The following is an 18,783-nucleotide window of genomic DNA, read 5'->3' as shown; positions in this document are numbered from 1 at the left end:
ATCTTAAAAATGTCTTTTATTTTATTTTTATTTATTTATTTTTTGATATGGGGTCTCACTCTGCTGCCCAGGCTGGAGTGCAGTGGTGCAATCATAGCTCACTGCAGCCTCACCCTCCAAGCCCAAACAATCCTCCTACCTCAGCCTCCCAAATAGCTGGGACTCCAGGGGCACACTACCACACCCAGCTAATGTCCTTTTTTATTATTTTTATTTTTAGTAGAGACAGGGTCTTACTATGTTGCCCAGGCTGGTTTCAAACTCCTGGGCTCAAGCAATCCATCTGCCTCAGCTTCCCAAAGTGCTGGGATTACAGAAATGAGCCACAACACCCAGCAAAAAATGTCTTTTAGCAGTTTGGTTTTAGCTCACATTTCTGGGGAAATGGTCCTCAACGTCTCCTCCAGGGAGCAATGTTATCAGGATGGTAGTGGCAGCTGCCAGACTGCAAAGAGTAAAAAAGGAGGCTCTGAATTAGAGGCAGTGACCATGCTGAAAGGAGAAGAGAATAAGATAGGCTTTTATTTTATTTTATTTTATTTTTTATTTTTTTTGAGGCGGAGTCTCACTCTGTCACCTAGGTTGGAAAATGCAGTGGCGTGATCTCAGCTCACTGCAACCTCCACCTCCCAGGGTCAAGTGATTCTCGTGCCTCAGCCTCCCAAGTAGCTGAGATTACAAGCATGCACCACGATGCCTGGCTAACTTTTTGTATTTTTAGAAGAGACAGGGTTTCACCATGTTGGCCAGGCTGGTCTTGAAACCCTGACCTCAGGTGATTGGACTGCCTTGGCCTCCCAGAATGTGGGGATTACAGGTGAAGATAGGCTTTTAAATCCTGGGGTCAGCAGTCTTGGAAGAAGCCAAGTCTGGAGAGAAGCTATGGGGTACTACAAAGAAGTTATTCATGTACAAAGTTAGGAAAAGGGCAGCAAGAGTTAACATTTATTAAAGCTCAGGTTAAAAGGATAGTGTTTTAGTTCATTTTCTGTAGCTTATAACAGAATAGCTGAGACTGGGCAATTTATAAAGAAAAAGAATTTATTTCTTATAGTTACGGAGGCTGAGAAGTCCAAGATTGAGGGACACCAACTGGTGAGGGCCTTCTTGCTGGTGAGGACTCTGTGCAGAGTACCCCTTTGGCAAAGGGCATTACATGGCAAGGGGGCTGAGTGTGCTAGCTTGGGTCTCTCTTCCTCTTCTTATAAGGCCACGAGTCCCACTTCCATGATCATCCGTAGTCCATAAACCCATTAAGCCATTAATCCATTAATGGCAGACCCCTCACAACCCATCACCTCTTAAAGGCCCCTTTCTCAATACTGCCATATTGTTGGTTCAATTTCAACATGAGTTTTGGATGGGACAAATATTCAAACCATTGTAGATTGTCTTGTCTAAATGGATTGAAACTACTCAAAATTAACTTCCTATCTCCTGACTTCAATAAGTCTCTGTCTCTGAGGAACTATTTTCTCCATTTTTTCCAAGACTGCATCTTCTTAAAGCAAAAGCAACAAAAACCTAAAATCCGATTTGTCATAGGTGTAATAAGTCAATCATCTAGAATTTCAGTTTGTGTGAAACCAAATATGCAGACAGTTTGAATTGTTAATGAAAAATTAACAATGAAAAATTTCCATCCCATCAATGTCTAATTTGTGTCCCACCATCTCCACGGAATTCTCACTACCCTTGTGAATTCGTAATAGTTGCTGCCTCTAAAAGCCCCCAGATCTTTTATTTCTGAGTCGTTCATTCCAGCAGGTAGTCTGGGCAGTCTCTTTTTATTTAGGCCTTTAAAAATACTCTAAATTCATTTTTCCCTCAACTGGTATTTTCAAGCCATTTTAAGAATAGTTTTTTATTTCTCTTTAAGATATAAGTGTATATAAAGTGTATATTTTTTTTCTGGACAACTCTGGGAGTACAGTTGTCCAGAAAAATCCACTGATACAAGGTTACTTCATTTCCTTCAGGATATCACAGCTCCTTTTAAACAACAACAACAATTATTATAAGAATAGTAAAGATGAGTCTTAACATGTAAATCCTTGGAAGGAGTTTCATTCAAAAAAATGAACTTCCTATTAAGGAACAAATAAACAGTACTTAATCAATTTATCTTTAAAGGTAAGATTTGAGAGGGGAGGATACCAGCTCCTGAAAGGACAGCAGGTTGAAAGAGAGACTTAAAGCACCTGGGTTGGCTCCCAGAGGATGTGGAGGCCACAGAGTCATCTAGATTTACTTCCCAGTTTCCTCATCCATGTTAAAGGTAAATATTAAAGTGGAGTGCATTTCTATCCCTGTTTTCCTTTCTCTGAGTTTGAAATCCAAGTTTTCATTGGATAGCTTCACTTAATGGGGTGCTCTTTTGTTTTCTTATTGTTCACAGAAAAAGCTGTATTTATGGCCTGCTAGTGAATTTGAATAAATTGGGTTTAAAATGATTTTCAGGGTTTTTAATGTATTGACTGCTTTGAAAAGAACAAAAGCAACTCAGAACAATGCCTGTGGCAAATTGCTTGGTACTATTAGAAAATTTAACTTATTTACAAAGAAATATTTCTTTTAAAAAATGGAGACTCTGTAATAGATTTAATGCTATACATAGCTAGTTGTTCCTTAAAATAACGAATTGTTTGCAAATTTAATTAGGTCATATATATAGCAATATGTTTAAAATAAGACCTCTTTCCATTCAGTACAGCCTATTTCATAAGATAGAGAGTGCTATCCTTTAATTGCACAAGGATGCAGTAAATTATAGTCTTAAAATTCCCTACCAAGGTCTAATTTGGGTCAATGCTGAGATGATGGTGCTTCACAACTTAGCCACAACCAAATCTTGATGAATTTGCAGCAGAGACTCCAGAGATAGTTATTATCTCAAATTATAGTTATTGAAATGACCTGTACCCTTAAGTAACCAGGATCTTTTCACAAACTTTAGCTGAAGAATGGCAGCTAACAGAACTGAATCAATGAGGCTCAGCAAAAATTTAAAGAAATCTTTTGGTTGATCAGTGTTCATGAGAACCAAAGATCTGAACATCTGCTCTTCTAATTCTTGTAGGACATCTCTAAAAGTAAAGCCACCCATTAGCTGTGTTTCTCAGTTTCAGCTACAAAGATTTTAAGAGTAATGCCTAAATTCCTCCTCCAAAGGTTTTAATTGGTTTAAGGTGCAGCCTGGATGTTGGGATTTTTACAAGCTCCCAATTGATTGAAAGAAGAAGCCAAGGTTGTGAACTTTAAAGGTTTACAGGTTTCTAAGTTTAGTGGCAACCTCACAGCTGCTGATAATTTCCTCTTAAACCTAACAATTCTGTTTCACTTAGCCAGTGAATGGTGATATCCCTCTAGAAAATAAATACCCAAACCTGGACCTTCCTTTGTTGATGAAATGAGAGTTTCTTAAGCTGGCATGAGTACTTTTTATATTTCCCTCATGGCTCTAATATATAGCCAGGGTTGCAAACTGCTGCTTTACAGTTATTTAGACCTAGCCAATGTGATGCTCTTTCAATGTAGATAACTGAAGAAAATACACGTGATTAATCGTTAGAGCATTTTATTTAAAAATGGAATTTTGCTTAATAACGATTCAATTTTTGTTTATATCACTTATGTAACAGATATATGTTCCAGTTAGAATAGCCTTCTTCATCTAACTTACAGTGCCTGGGAGGCAAATCCTAATACCTGACCAAATTGTACCTAAGTGAAAGAAAATTGGCATTATGAATACAGCAAGTCCTCACTTAACATCCTCAATAGGTTCTTGGGAACTGCAACTTTAAATGAAATGATGTACAACAAAACCAATCTGACCATAGGCTAATTGATATAAACTAATGTTAAGTTCCTAAGCCCCAAAACACTCCTAATATTAAACATTGAAATAAATGTGAGCTATACATATATTTAAGAAAGATAAATAAAAACAACTAAGATGATTATTTACCCCATTATTCTAGTTCAGGGTCTCAGGTGGCCAGAACTCACTCAGGGTGCAAGGCAGGAGGAACTATCCCTGGACAGGACACCAGCCCATCACAGGGTGCACTCACACAAAACCACACTCACACTGGGACCATTTGGAAACAACAATGAACCTAATGGGCACATCTTTGGGATGTGGGAGGAAACAGGAGTACCTGGAAGAAACTGATATAGACATGAGGAGAATGTGCAAACTCCACTCAGACAGTGGCGCTTGCTGAAAATGGATATTTTTCTTATCAACCTTATAATGAAATGACATTGAACGATGACATTATTCAAGGACCTGCTGTACATTTTAGTTCAACAATTTTTCTACCTAAATGTGAGGAGTCTGTCACTCAGTTTCCAATACCAGATTTTTTCCCATGGGCTTAGGGTGTCTACTCTTTTTTCCTTTTAATTTACATTTTATTTTATTTTATTTATTTATTTTTTAGAGGCAGGGTCTTACTCTGTAGCCCACACTGGAGTGCAGTGGTGTGATCATAGCTCACTGTAACCTTCAACTTCTGGGCTCAAGAGATCCTCCCACCTCCACTTCCTGAGTAGCTAGGATGACAGGTGCATGCCACCATGTCTGGCTAATTTTATTTTTTGTAGAGACAGGGGCCTTCATATGTTTCCCAGGCTGTTTTCGAACTCCTGGCCTCAAGCAATTCCTCCCCTCTATGCCGCAATTCTCTCTACTTGGCAGCCCAAAGTGCTGGGATTACAGGTGTGAGCCACTGTGCCTCGCTGGATGTCTATTTTGTTTGTTCGTTTGTTTGTTTGTTTGAGACAGGGTCTTGCTCTGTCACTCAGGCTGGAGTACAGTGACATGATCATGGCTCACTGCAGCCTTGACCTCCCGGGCTCAATTAATCCTCCCACCTCAGCCTCCCAAGTAGCTGGGACTACAGGCGCAAATGCCACACCTGGCTAATTTTTGTACTTTTTGTAGAGATGGGTTTCTGCCATGTTGCCCAGACTGGCCTCAAATTCCTGGGCACAAGCAATCCTCCTGCCTTGACCTCCCAAGTGCTGGCATTACAGGCGTGAGCAACCACACCTGGCTGCAATTTTGAAACTGCAGATCAACTCAGGCTGCTCATCTGGGGGAAAGTGTTATTTTACCTGTTAACATCCACCCCTTGTTAACACTGTGGCGTTCTTGCTTGGTGTCTCCCCTAATGAAAAGGTTTGTATTTTCTCTCGGGTGAAGTCACTCTTTACCTGCTTCCTTTGTGTGTTTGGTCCGGAATATTCCTCCTGAACTGGGGCAGAGGCTCTCTGTCTTCACTTTCTCACCATCTGCTTTGAGACTTCTTTTTCAATTAACATCCTTTTGATTTATGGCTCAACTTTATTCATAACTTGCCCCTGAAATAAAGAAATAAAGAAACAATTATTTCTTTATTTAAAGATTTCAGCCCAAATAGCCTCATTCCTAAATAATTTCCTAGATGCTTCTCATACAGATGATTGTTGAACAAAACTTTGACAAGCACTGATTGCTCGAAGGGATTTCTACCAAGGCTCACTTATTGTTAAGATTAAAGGGCTCTTTTGGTATTGCCAAAAGTTTGAGGACAAAGAACCTTGTGCACACTATGTACTGTTTGAAAAATGAATGGCGGATTTTTAAGGCCAATAATTTTTCCTAACATCATAAAACTTCTACATACATGATTCTATATTATATTACCTGGCTATTCAATATTCTTTAATTTTTTTCTTTCTTTCATTAGATATTTTACAAGAGTTTGCTACAATGTGTAACAGATCTAGAGGTTGGGGGATAAAAGTGAATAAAAGGTCTAACGTGACTACAAGGATCACATCTGGAATTATGCCAAGAGTAGATGGTCACCGGATGTTTTTGAATGACTGGATGCCAAATGGCAAAGCAAGGAGATGCATGGGTAAAAAATGCCCATCTCCAAGTTGGATGATGTCAGGGCTCAGAAAGGGCTTCCAATCTCCTCTTATGCTGGTGCCAAGAGGCACCTTTACACTACTGTATTATAGAGACATTGATACTGGAGCATTAGGAATGGCTGTATTCATACAAGATGTTTTCAGAGACATGGCAAAGGGGCCCTTCTTTGGTCAACTGTTCATCCTAAAGTGTGGTACAATTTTTTAGAAAAATAAAATTCAATTATGTAATTTATAGCTATTTTCTTGAAAATGGCAGTCTTAAAGTGTTAAAAGGATTATTATGTTCAAGAAAAGAAAACAAGTGGTCACAAGGTTGCTAGACAATTTTGTGAAGTTTATTTTGCAAACATAATAAGAAAAAATATCTATACTGTGATTGCTTCCCAGTGTAGGTGACACCATCTAAAGTGACTCAAGTGCCCTTGAATTTGAACAGAATAAGGACAGGTTGATTGCTAAAATACAGGCCTCCTATAAAAGCTTTGGTGCATAGAAATTATGACCTTTATCTACTACATTTTATTTTTATTTTTATTTTTATTTTTTGAGATAGAGTATCCTTCTGTTGCCCAGGTTGGAGTGCAGTGGTATGATCTCGGCTGACTGCAACCTCTGCCTCCCAGGTTCAAGCAATCCTCCTACCTCAGCCTCCCAAGTAGCTGGGATTACAAGCATGCACCACTGCACTTGGCTAATTTTTGTATTTTTAGTAGAGATGGGGTTTCACCATGTTGGCCAGGCTAGGCTTGAACTGCTGACCTCAGGTGATCTGCCCGCCTCAGCCTCCCAAAGTGCTGAGATTACAGGTGTGAGCCACCACGCCCAACCCATATTTTACATTATAGTAAATAATGTTTTAGAAACATGGATTCATCTGTAGATAATAAAACTATCTCTGTCCAGAATTACTATTGCCATTGTGCAGTCTGTCAGTGTTTTCTGTTGATTAGTGCTATTAGCCAAAAGGGATTATAAACAGGAAATACATTATACCGGAGCAAATTAGCAAATTCAGCATCATTAAAGTTTCACTCAAGTTGTAACATAAGATATGACTTGTTTAATGTTGCTTATACCTGGAGTCATGTTAAATGTGAAGTGTTAAGGAAACTTTGGAGAAATGCACATTGTTAGGATGCTTTCAGGAGTGACTTATTTCTTCTGCTGAAGGAGAATGTTTAAAAGCTCTAGAAAGAAACAGCTAGCATCTGGAGGGTATTGGTGTCCCTTTATCATGGTGTAATGCTCCAAGAGATTGCCTGCTCCTTCTCTCTTGCTGCCCTACTGGGGTAGTAGAACCCCAGCTCCGTGCAAATGGGGCAGTGGAATGTGAGGGGAGAATGGTGGAAGAAATAGCCTTCTACCAGACTAACTCCCCTCACCTGGGCCAGTGCAGTAGCCTTTTACAAGCCTTCCCTGGCCTGCCTCCAGTGCCTTTCAAAACATAATCTGAACTTCTATTTTTGAGAAGATGGAGTATCTTTCTATACTTCTGCCACTAGGAACAATGAAAAACTCTCAACATTATGTATAAAACAAACATAAGATTTTCAAAGGTGAAAAAAAGAAGCCAGACCACCTAGGGATCTAGGGACTCAAAGTCTAACAAGGTGGTGGGCTCCCTGGATTATGTTTTTGTCCCATATATCCCAGACTTGGAGAGAAGGAGGCTGACAACCCAGAAATAACAATGTGCACGTACAAGTAAAGCCCCAACAAAAGCCTACTCTCTCCAGCCAAAAGACCAGTAAAAGAGAAAATAGAATTCAGCAGCATATATAATAATATATCATGACCAAGCGAGGTTTATTTCAGGCTGGCTCAGTAGTTGAAAATGAAGCTATTTAATACATCGTATTAACAGGCTAAAGAAAAAATTCTTGATCATAACAATCAATGGATACAGAAAGACTCTGACAAACTTCAACACCCATGAATGATCTTAAAAACTATCAGAAAAATGGCAATAGAGGGGAATTTCCTCAACATAATAAATAATATCCACAAAAAACTGCACACATAACATACTGGTTGGGCCTGGTAGCTCACTCTTGCAATTCCAGTGCTTTGGGAGGCAAGAGGATTGCTTGAGGCTAGGTGTTCAAGACCAGACTAGTCAACAGAGTGAGATCTTATCTCAAAAAAAATTTTTTTAACTTTACTTTTAAATACGATTGTAGTGGCAGTTGGATGTAGTTCTAGCTACTTGGGAGACTGAGGCAGGAAGATTGCTAGAGCCCAGGAGTTTGGTGCTGTAGTGAGCTATGATCATACCCCTGTACTCCAACCTGGCCAACAGTGCAAGACTCTGTCTCTTAAAAAAAAATTCCAGCAAGTTTTAAAAATAGATATAGACAACACTATTCTACAATGTATATAGAAAAGCAAAGGAACTAGAATAGCTAAAACAATTTTGAAGACTAATATGAAAGGGACCAGTCTTACCTGGTTTCAAGGGTTTCAAGACTTATTATACAGCTACTATAGTCAAAACTATATGGTATTGGCAGAGGAATAGACACATAGATCCACTGAACAGAACAGAAGGCCCAGAAATTGATACACACAAATATATGCAACTGATGTTTTGACACAGGTACAAAAGAAATTCAATGGAGGGAAGATAGCCTTTTCAATAAATGATGCTGAGCAATCCTTAAGATTAAAAAGTGAGCCTCAACCTAAGATTTATACCTTATGCAAAAATTAACTCAAAATAACTCACGGACTTAAATAGAGAACATTTAAAACTATCAAATTTTAGTAAGAAAAAATCTTCATGATGTAGGACTCAGCAAAGACGACTTAGACTCGACACCAAAAATATGGTCCATAAAAGGAAAAGCTGATAAATTAGACTGCATCACAATTAAAAAACTTTGCTCTGTGAAAGACCCTGTAAACAGGATAAAAAACAAATTGGAGAGTGGGAAAAAAATTGCAAACCCCATATTTGACAAAAGGGACTAGTATTTGGAATATAAAAGTAAACTCTCAAAACTCAACATTAAGGCTAATAATCCAATTAGAAAATAGGCCAAAGACATGAAGAGACACTTCACCAAAGGTAATATACAGATGGCAACTAAGCACATGAAAAGATGTTCAGCATCGTTGGCCATTAGAGAAACTCAAAGCAAACCACAACAAGCAATTACCACATACCTATCAGAATGGCTGAAATAAAAAACAGTGGCAACATTAAATTCTGATGAGCATGAGGAGAAACTGGATCACTGGTACATTACTGTTGAGAATGTAAAATGGTGCAGATACTCTGGAAATAGTTTGACAGTTTCTTTATGCATGATAGTTTCTACATGCAACTATCATATAACTCAGCAATTGCACACTTGGGCATGTATCCCAGAGAAACAAAGACTTCATGTTCACACAAAAACCTATACACAAATGTGTATAGCAGCTCTATTTAAAATCTCTGAACATTGGAGCCGACCCAGATGTCCTTCAACATGTGAATGGTTAAACAAACTGTGGCACCCCTATACATGGAACACCGCTAGTCAGCCCTCTAAAAAGGAACAAACTATTGACACGTGAAACAACCTGAATGAATGTCCAGAAAATGATGCTGAGAGAAAACAGCCAATCCCATGAGGTTCTATACTATATGATTCCACTTATATAACTGTTGAAAAGACAAGATTATAGAAATGGAGAACATATTAGTGGTCACCAGGAGTAAAGTGGGGAGGGCTATCCAAGGACAACAGGAGGGATTCATGTGGTGTTGAAAGTGCTTTATCTTGACTGCACCAAGGTCAATATCCTGGTTGTGATATTGTACCATAGTTTTGCAAGATGTTACCATTGGGGAAACTGGATAAAGGATACATGGGATTCCCCTGTATTATTTCTTACAACTGCATATGAGTCTATAATTATTTCAAAATAAAAAAGCTTAATTTTAAAAACCCTGAACATCTTACTATATCACCTCTCTTCAGTAACATTTTCACCACAGCTTGAAAGATAAAATCAAAATGCTTAATGCTTGAGTAGAGCCTATATGATTAGAACTTGCATGGTCTAGCCCAGTGATTCCCAGGCCTGGCAGAGTTACCTATGAAGCTTATAAAAAAAAATACTGATGCCTAGGTCCTAGTCCAGCTCAATTAAATGAGGATCTGTTGGTGCAACTATACATTCATTAGTGTGTTTATCTGATTAAATCCGTCTCACCAGCAGACCATAGGCTCTGTGAGGACAGGCACCAGGGCTGCTCATGCTTTCCAGCACCCAAATCAGTGTCTGTCACTCAGGAGGTGCTCAATATTTGTGAAGCAAATGAATGAATGAATGAATAGAGGTGAAACAGAAACATCCTCCTCCCCTGTCTTTCTGCCTCCCTGAACCCACAAAAGGGATAAGGAGCCTTCCCTGGTTTCATCCCTGTCTCTCCAGGGCTCCATTACAAAATTGCAGCAGTAATCATGGCATTGCTCCGAGAGAGATCTAACCTACAGCTATGAAATCTGGAAATGATGACAGTGCCTCCTTCTTCACACTCAATCAACAAATTTAATGAAAGTGAAACAGAAGCTGACAAGGAGGCTGACATGACACATGCTCTTACTCATGCAGAAATAATAGAAAGCCTTTTAAATGCAGCTAAAAAAATTAAAGACACTGACAAAGAAATGAAAAAAAAAAAAAGATTTTAGGAGAGGAGAAAAGCTGGGGGCAAAAAATCTCCTAACTTTTGACCTAATAATCACATTTGCAGAAAGTCTCTTTTGTGCTGCTCATGGAGCCAGAGTGGTTCATATTATGTTAATGTGTGAATAAGAGTATGCAAAAAGAAAGAAATTCAGCAAATTCCAAGGTATTCTTGGGCTTATTCTGGCCTATTGCCCCACCTCCACCCCAGCATCTATATCAACATTTGCAGTGTGAGTAAAACAATTAATATTTTAAACAATTACCTTTAGACATTGCAAGTTCTGGAATTTGATAAGAATCTCAGCCCACAAATCCACAAACACCAGAGTGTGAGAAATATAACTACACATTTCAGTAACTCCACTTAACTCTTTTATCTCTATATCACTACCACCACCGCTGCCACTACTACTCATTCTACCTATCTGATGGTAAGCTTGTCCTTTTAAAAATCTCGGCATCATTTTACTCACTCATATGCAGTATTTAAAAAATTTTGGGTGGGGGCAGGGTTTTGCAAATACTCCCTGGAATTGTCAAGGCTTCCAGAGGTGAAGTATTGTGGGGTGGAAGGGCAGCAAGGCCTTTCATGTCTGGCAGCTCTGCCGTTTGGATTCATGGTTTGGACTTGGGAACCTTTATTAGGCTGCTTATAGTTACATCTGCCCAGATACTCTCCGGCCTTGCTTTCTCCCTGACGGTGATACTGGAAAACTGGTATAGCACCCTTTTCTTTCCCTTCCCTCTCCTTTTTCTAAACAGAATGGCTTTCTAGTGTGGGGTGAAAAGAAGCTCCACTCATTCCCCTTCCTGAGATATCTTGTCTCAGGAAAATATCTTGTCCCAGTTTCTTGGGGATCAAATTTTGGGAAACAAAGGCAGGAAATCTAACAGGCTTTCTGCTGTCACTGGAGGCTAGGAACACAGGCCAAAACATCTGTTGGAATGGGGACAGGTTTGAGGGAGAAGAAAAAGAAGGAAAATGAGATATATAGTGATGGAAAAAGTAGATTATTCCAACATGTTGTCTTGGAATGACAGCTAACATTATTACATGCTCACACAGTATGCCAAGGGCTCTGGTAAGTGCTTTATGTGGATTATTATGGAGAAATGCTCACAACCTGAAAATAAGTTGGTATTGTTACTCACATTTTACAGGCAAGGAAACTGAGGCTCCAGGAAGTTTACTCATTTGACCAATGTTACACAGCTAATAAGTAGCAGGGCTCAGATTTGTGCCCAGATTCTGATTCCAAAGCCCATGCTTTTAACTACTGCAGGAAAAGATAGTGATGTTTAAGATCTTGCAGGATAGGAAAGGGTATGAACCCATTTTAGGACTATTTTTCTAACCATGGGGATTGAAATAAAAAAGAATACAGGGCTTAAGCAGTGGCCTCAGTCAATAGAAACATTCAGTTAACCAGGATTCCATGAGGCTTTTCTGGCCTGGCCACTTTGCGCTCCAGCTGTGGTGGTTTCTCCTCCTAGTTCCCAGCTGTGTTCCTGTCTTTGGTTCCCTGAGTGTTGCTCTCACTGTTTTTCTTGGCACCTTTATCCTGGTGGTTCTACCTCTTCATCTTTCTCTTTCTTGCCCCTGGCTCCACTCCATGACTTCTGGTTCATGATGAAGGAATTTATGCTTCAATCTTGCAGTTTTCTTTGAGAGCTAACCCAGTGGCCTTTAGCTATGGCTCATGCCAATGGCCCTTATGGGTTCTTTCATTTTTGCCTACTAGGTTTCCCTGTGAAGTTCTCCAATGCTCTTTCCCAGCTCCCAGATGCCCACCATGACCAGCCCTCCAAGGTCACTTGGTTTGGTGAGCATTTAAGCCCTTAGGTCTCAGCAGTACGCTGGGAGAGGACCTGTTGCAGCAGGTAATGTCAGTGTCCATATATCCCAAGGCATCTGTAGTAAGAAACCATGTAGAGAACTGTTCCATTTAATGCATACAGTCAGGGAAGGCAGCCCCTTAACAGCGAGAGTTTTAGCTCACAGAGAAGCCTTTAACAACCATCCTGAAGTGAACAAGGGGCTTAAAATGATTGACTTGTCAGACAAGCATGTTTTTTAAACAACAAAAACTGTCGCATTAACCTTGTTGTAGCCCCAGGAGTTATCGAGCCATGTATAACTACTACCACACTCTTTAAAAAAAACTACCAGGTTCAATGCCATTAAAACGGCTTGGCCAAAACCACAGATGGGTTGCCAAGGTACAAGTGAAAATAGGAAAATAATGGAACAGGTGGGAGTGGGGACATACACACACAAAGGTGAGGCAATTCAAAGAGAAAATAATTTAAGTAGTTATTATAGAAACACATTGAAATTTGTGAATTTGTCCTTCTAAATTTCTCTCTCCTCTGCCTCACTTCAATGGTACAAAGTCCCTTCAGGTTCTGATGTGATTATTGATTATTGATCTTCCTGCCTTTACTACATGGTCTTTCTTTATAATTCCCCAAATCCTGTGAAGAGTTAATATCATCCCCAGTGTAGACACGAGAAAATGAGGCCCCAAGAGGTTATCAAATATTTGGGCAGAGTCTGGTGGACAATAAGTGACTTTTCTATTATATGACACTGGCTATAGTAGGTCCTAAGGAGTAGATTTAGGGATTTGAGGACGAGCCCATATACCTAGTTTAATGGCCGGCCTTTTGGTAGTCTTCAAATTAAAACACGTAATGTCTGTCCATTCTGCCTTTATGAAAGTTGATTAGGGCCAGAGTAGAAAGCACTATAGTTGCAAAATAAGGAACTCTTTCTTTGGCATTTGATAAAATTTCTGTAGAGCCGTTATTCTGGTTGAGGAGTTTTTAAAAAATGTTTATGCCTGGGCTGCACCCCATAGTAATTATATCAGACTCCCTTGGAATGGACCCCATGCATCAGTATTTTAAAAACTCCCCAGGTGTTTTCCCCTGTAGCCAGGGTCAAGAACCAGGGCTCTAAAGCAGTTGTTCTCAAACTCGAACATGCGGAAGAATCACCTGGAAGGCCTGTGAAAACACTGGTTGCTAGGACCCACTCTCAGAGTTTCTGATTCAGTAGGTCTGGGGTGGGTCCCAAGGATGTGCATTTCTAGCAAGTTCCCAGGTCACGTGATATTCCTCTTCTGAGGACCATACCTGGAGAACTAGGAAGGTAAGCTGAGCGAAAGTAAAGTCAGTCTATGCTTCTGCTCCCTTTCTTCCTGTTTATGAGGTTATAAGAAGTTTGTGTCTGATTCTCCTCTATGTCCTTCCACAATGCTAACTCACCCAACAAGAATACTAGAAGAACATCATTTGCTGTGTAAATGATAAATAGTCTGTGAGCATCAGAAGTGTTTTTAAATAAATCAGGCAGTGAATCCCATCAGGCTTTGAATGAGTTCTAAGGAGTTTGCCACCATTTTCAGTAGGAAAATAAACATCTTTCAAAGAAAATGTATCCTCAAATTCAGTTGTGATACTCATTCTAACAGCATTTTTTAAAGCCTTTGCAGTTACTCCTCTTTATTATTTTTAATGGAGTCAAGTCATAAAGTTTGTGGAACAGGGAAAAAACCTTGAGTCTGTCAGGGTAGGGTAATCAGATTTAGAAAAAGAAACAAACAAACAAACAAACATACACATGCACACACATAGGACATCCAGTTAAATTTCAATTTCAGATAAATAATGAATAATTTTTTAGGATAAGTATGTCCCATGCAATGTTTGACAACCCTGATCAGGGCTAAATATTGGGATGGGAATAACATAAATGCCTACTGTGGAGAACTGGGACATACCATATCCATTTCTGTTTTATGGATACACAGAATTACTTACTTGATCTTGTACCTTGTCCATTGTGAACTCAAAAAACATTGGCTGAATTGTTAGAATATGAATACCTAAGATATAAATGCAATATATGAAAGTGCTGAGTGATTTCAAAGAAGGATGCTTGATCAACTTAAGATTGCAGTGCCTTTTGATTTAGTTACCCCACTTTGATCATTGCCTAAACCAGTGATTCTCAACTGAGGATGATTCTCCATAACAGGGGACATTTGGCAATGTCTGGAGATATCTTTGGCTGTCACAAGTGGGTGGGGGTGGTGCTACTGGCATCCATTTGGTTGAGGCCAGGAATGCTGCTAAACACCTGATGATGTACAGGACAGCCTCTGGTAACAAAGAATTATCTGGCCCAAATGTCCGCAGAGCTGAGGTTGAGAAATCCTGGTCTAGATAATAGTGCAGAGGATTTAGCAAATCTTTTGTTGAATTTTTCTGGCCATGTCCTGGAGTGAGTTGGAATCTCATTCTTCCAGGTGTCAACGGAGGATAGATGTTTTCTCCTATTATACTGTGAAGGAATGGGTGGAAGAATTTTGATATGCTTCTTCGAAATCTTACAAAACAAGGAAGGTGCTGCTGAGGTTCCAGAAAAGGTGCCAGTCTTCAGTTGCTGCTGTTCTTCCTGTAGCCTAGCCTAGATGTGAAGCTTTTGAAGAGTTCATGCAGGCACTACGAAATTTAGGTGAGCGCACTATATCAATCTCCCCTTCTTTAGTGTGCGAGATATAATTTTTGTCTCAACCTTCCAATTAGTTCTGGCCATCCAGGACTTGTTTGCAAGTGGTAATTGGAGGAGGTGCTGACCCAACATGTATTCATTATTTTGTGTACTACCACTGTTGATATAATACATGTACTTTGTACTAAATACAGCAACAATGAACATTCATAATACATTGAACAATATCTTACGTTTGCATTTATGTTTACCTCTAATGAACTATAAAATATTTTATAGACATATATTCTTATTCAATAACTAATTAATTCTCATGATACCCATGGGAAGCAAAGTGGGGGTGGGTTATATTATTCCCATTTTAACAGGAGATAATTAAACCTTGCCTGGAGTTACACACTGACTATTTGAAAAGCCAGGAGTAAATTACAAGTCTTGACAATGGTGCCATGTCTGCCAGTCAGGGCAGTGTTCTGCTGATGGCACTGATTCATCAGTCCCTGGTTAATGCCTAGGCATAAATGTCTAATTTGAAAATCCTTTTTAAATGTAATGTGGCAGATTGTGAAGGGTGGTTGCTAATTAGAGAAGAAGGATAACATAGCAAGGACATTTCCATCCCTGGTGGTTTACCCTTTTTAAACAAAAACATACCAGTGAAAAGTAGAAAAGAAAATCATACATTATGGTTGAATAACTGTTTACTATGGGTACTTGGTGCCAAGTCCTATGCTAGGTACTCTGAAAGATGAAAGCTAGATATATATCCTTGATAGAAATTTAATATGTAATTGAAGAATCAAGACTTACCTGCAAGAAACATGCAAAGAACTGTAAAAGACATAATATAATCAAGGGCCAAAATGTGTGTATAGGAGGCTTCTGTGTCCTGGAAGACTTTTTTTTTTTTTTTTTTTTTTTTTTTTTTTTTTGAGACAGAGTCTCACTCTGTCGCCCAGGCTGGAGTACAGTGGCATGATCTCGGCTCATTGCAACCTCTGCCTCCCGGGTTCAAGTGATTCTCCTGCCTCAGCCTCCCGAGTAGCGGGGATTACAGGCCCCCACCACCACGCCCGGCTGATGTTTGTATTTTTAGTAGAGACGGAGTTTCGCCATGTTGGCGGGGCTGATCTCGAACTCCTGACCTCAGGTCAGGATCCACCCGCCTCGGCTTCCCAAAGTGCTGGGATTACAAGCGTGAGCCACTGCGCCCGGCCCAGACATCTTTTATTTTAAAAAGGTAAAACTGGAGAGAGTTGCTTGGTGGGACCACCGCGGCAGTGAGGGCCAGCCGCGCTGGCCCCTGCGTCTGGTGCCGCGATGCTGACCCCAGCGTTCAGCCTCAGCCAGGATCCGGATTTCCTGACCATCGCCATCCGCGTGCCCTAGGCCCCGGCCTCCGAGTTCAACGTCTACTTCGAGGGGTCGGCCTAGACTACTATGCCAAGCCGTACTTTCTCAGATTAACCCCTCCTGGAAGAATTGTAGAATATGGAAGCGAGCAAGGGTCCTATGATGCAGATAAAGGAATTTTTACCACTCACCTGCCCAAAGAAACCCCTGGCCAGCATTTTGAGGGGCTGAACATGTGTTGCTCTTCTGGCACCAGGAAAATCCGGGACAGCAAAACCACTTGTGGAAGCAATAGGTGATTCTGAAATTCCTGAGGAAGTAGTTCACGTTGAAGAGTTTGATTGGGAAATTGAGCAGACACCCTATGAAGAGGTAACAGAAAGTGCTTTGAATCCTCATGCTACTATGGGTTTGGAAACTTACGATCAGGAGTGTTTCAGCAGTTACAGGATGAATTGAGTGATGTTATTAAGGATCCAGATTTCACCCCTGCAGCAGAACGAAAACAAAAGCACCTGGCCGCTGAGCTGGCCAAGTTTGATCCTGATCATTATCTAGCTGACTTTTTTGAAGATGAGGCAGTTGAACAGATTTTGAAGTATAATCCTTGGTGGACTGACAAATAGTAAAAAATGACGGCCTTTTTGGAAAAGAGTCAGAAGCAAGAAAATCATGCTGCATTAGTGTCTTTTTCTGAAGAAGAGAAATATCAGCTACAAGAATTTGTCAATAAATCTTATCTGCTAGACAACAGAGCCTGTCGTCAAGTGTGCTACAGTTCGATTGATATCCTTCTGGCATATTGCTAAGAAACCCGTGTCACTGAAGGAGAGAAGAACATTGAATCTGCATGGAATATCAGGAAACTGAGTCCAATACTATGCTGGTTTGAGACTTGGACTAATGTTCATGATATCATGGTGTCTTTTGGAAGAAGGGTATTGTGTTACCCGCTCTATCGCCATTTCAAACTGGCGATGAAGGCCTACGGGGAGACTATAAAGATACTGCAACTAGGTAAAAGTGCAGTTTTAAAGTGTCTCCTGGATATTCACAAAATTTTTCAGGAAAATGACCCAGCATACATACTGAATGATCTCTACATCTCAGACTACTGTGTGTGGATTCAGAAAATCAAATCCAAAACGTTGGCAGCTCTTGCAGAAGCCTTAAAGGAAGTCTCCCTTACAAAGGCCCAGTTGGGGTTAGAACTGGAAGAACTAGAAGCAGCAGCACTTCTTGTCCAGGAGGAAGAATCTGCATTACAAGCAGCCCATTCAGTTTCTGGGCAGCAGAAACTTTGCTGCAGCTCTGAGGCAGGTGATTCAGAGGACTCAGACAGCACTGTGTCATCTGGAAACGAAGACTCAGACTCGCATTCAGAACAAGATGAACTCAAAGATAGTCCATCTGAGACAGTTCTTTGCAAGGTCCCCTTCTTGAAGAAAGCAGTGCCCTTCTGATTGTTGATGGTGGAGTATGCAGAAACACAGCCATCCAGGAGTCTGATGCCAGTCAGGGAAAGCCACTTGCCTCTTCCCGGCCTCTTGGAGTGTCTGGGCCTCTGATAGAGGAGCTTGGGGAACAACTGAAGACCACCGTTCAGGTTTTTGAACCCGAGGGCACCACTGCTGTAGACCACAGCAACATGCAGGAGAGAGATGGCTGTCAGACACCAAATATTTGACTCTTAAGTGGTTTTATTCATTGTTGAGAAATGTGTTAGATTTGGTTTCATTTACAGAATGAGAATTCCTCATTTTCACTTTGTAATTTTTCTTAGTATATACAGTCAGCCTGCTGTATTTGTGGGTTCCACATCTGTGGATTCAACCAACTGCTGATCAACAATTTTTAAGAAAAAACTGCATCTGTACCAAACATGTACAGACTTTTTTTCTTATTATTCTCTAAATAATACAGTATAACTATTCCCACAGCATTTACATTGTATTGGGTAATATAAGTAATCTTGTGATGATTTAAAGTGTACAGGAGGATATGGGTAGGTTATATGCAAATACTGTACCTTTTATTTTTTTATCAGGGACTTGAGCATCTGAGGATTTTGGTGTCCTCAGGGGTCCTGGAACCAACTCCTCACAGATACTGGGATGACTTTATGACATTGTTTTTCAATCAGTGAATGTTTATACCTTTTGGTTTCCTTGCTACAACTGTGAAGATAAAATTCAAAAGTATTTTTACCAAAGTGTAGCTAATATTTCAAGCTGAAAATAATAGTTCTACTGCCAGTGTCTCCAGAATGTGGAGCCCATTAATATTTTTATTTTAGC

General features: G+C 40.0%; 1 protein-coding gene and 1 pseudogene across 1 annotated transcript in view; one reads left to right on the top strand and one right to left on the bottom strand.

Moving 5' to 3' along the window:
- The window catches only part of LOC100970446 (NUT family member 2D-like), a 54,889-nt gene extending 38,076 nt beyond the window's left edge, over positions 1-16,813 (bottom strand). The window contains exons 1-2 of the mRNA XM_034930575.3: positions 16,678-16,813; positions 5,224-5,370 (exon numbers count right to left, since the gene is read on the bottom strand). The gene's annotated coding sequence lies outside the window, so the exon portion shown is untranslated. The remainder of the gene's footprint in view (positions 1-5,223; positions 5,371-16,677) is intronic.
- The window catches only part of LOC100984918 (protein SHQ1 homolog), a 32,370-nt pseudogene extending 13,864 nt beyond the window's left edge, over positions 1-18,506 (top strand).
- Positions 18,507-18,783: the final 277 nt, after the last annotated feature.

This window comes from Pan paniscus, chromosome 8 (genome assembly GCF_029289425.2).
Source record: "Pan paniscus chromosome 8, NHGRI_mPanPan1-v2.0_pri, whole genome shotgun sequence".
Classification (NCBI taxonomy): domain Eukaryota; kingdom Metazoa; phylum Chordata; class Mammalia; order Primates; family Hominidae; genus Pan; species Pan paniscus.
This window is presented reverse-complemented; position numbering and strand designations above follow the sequence as displayed.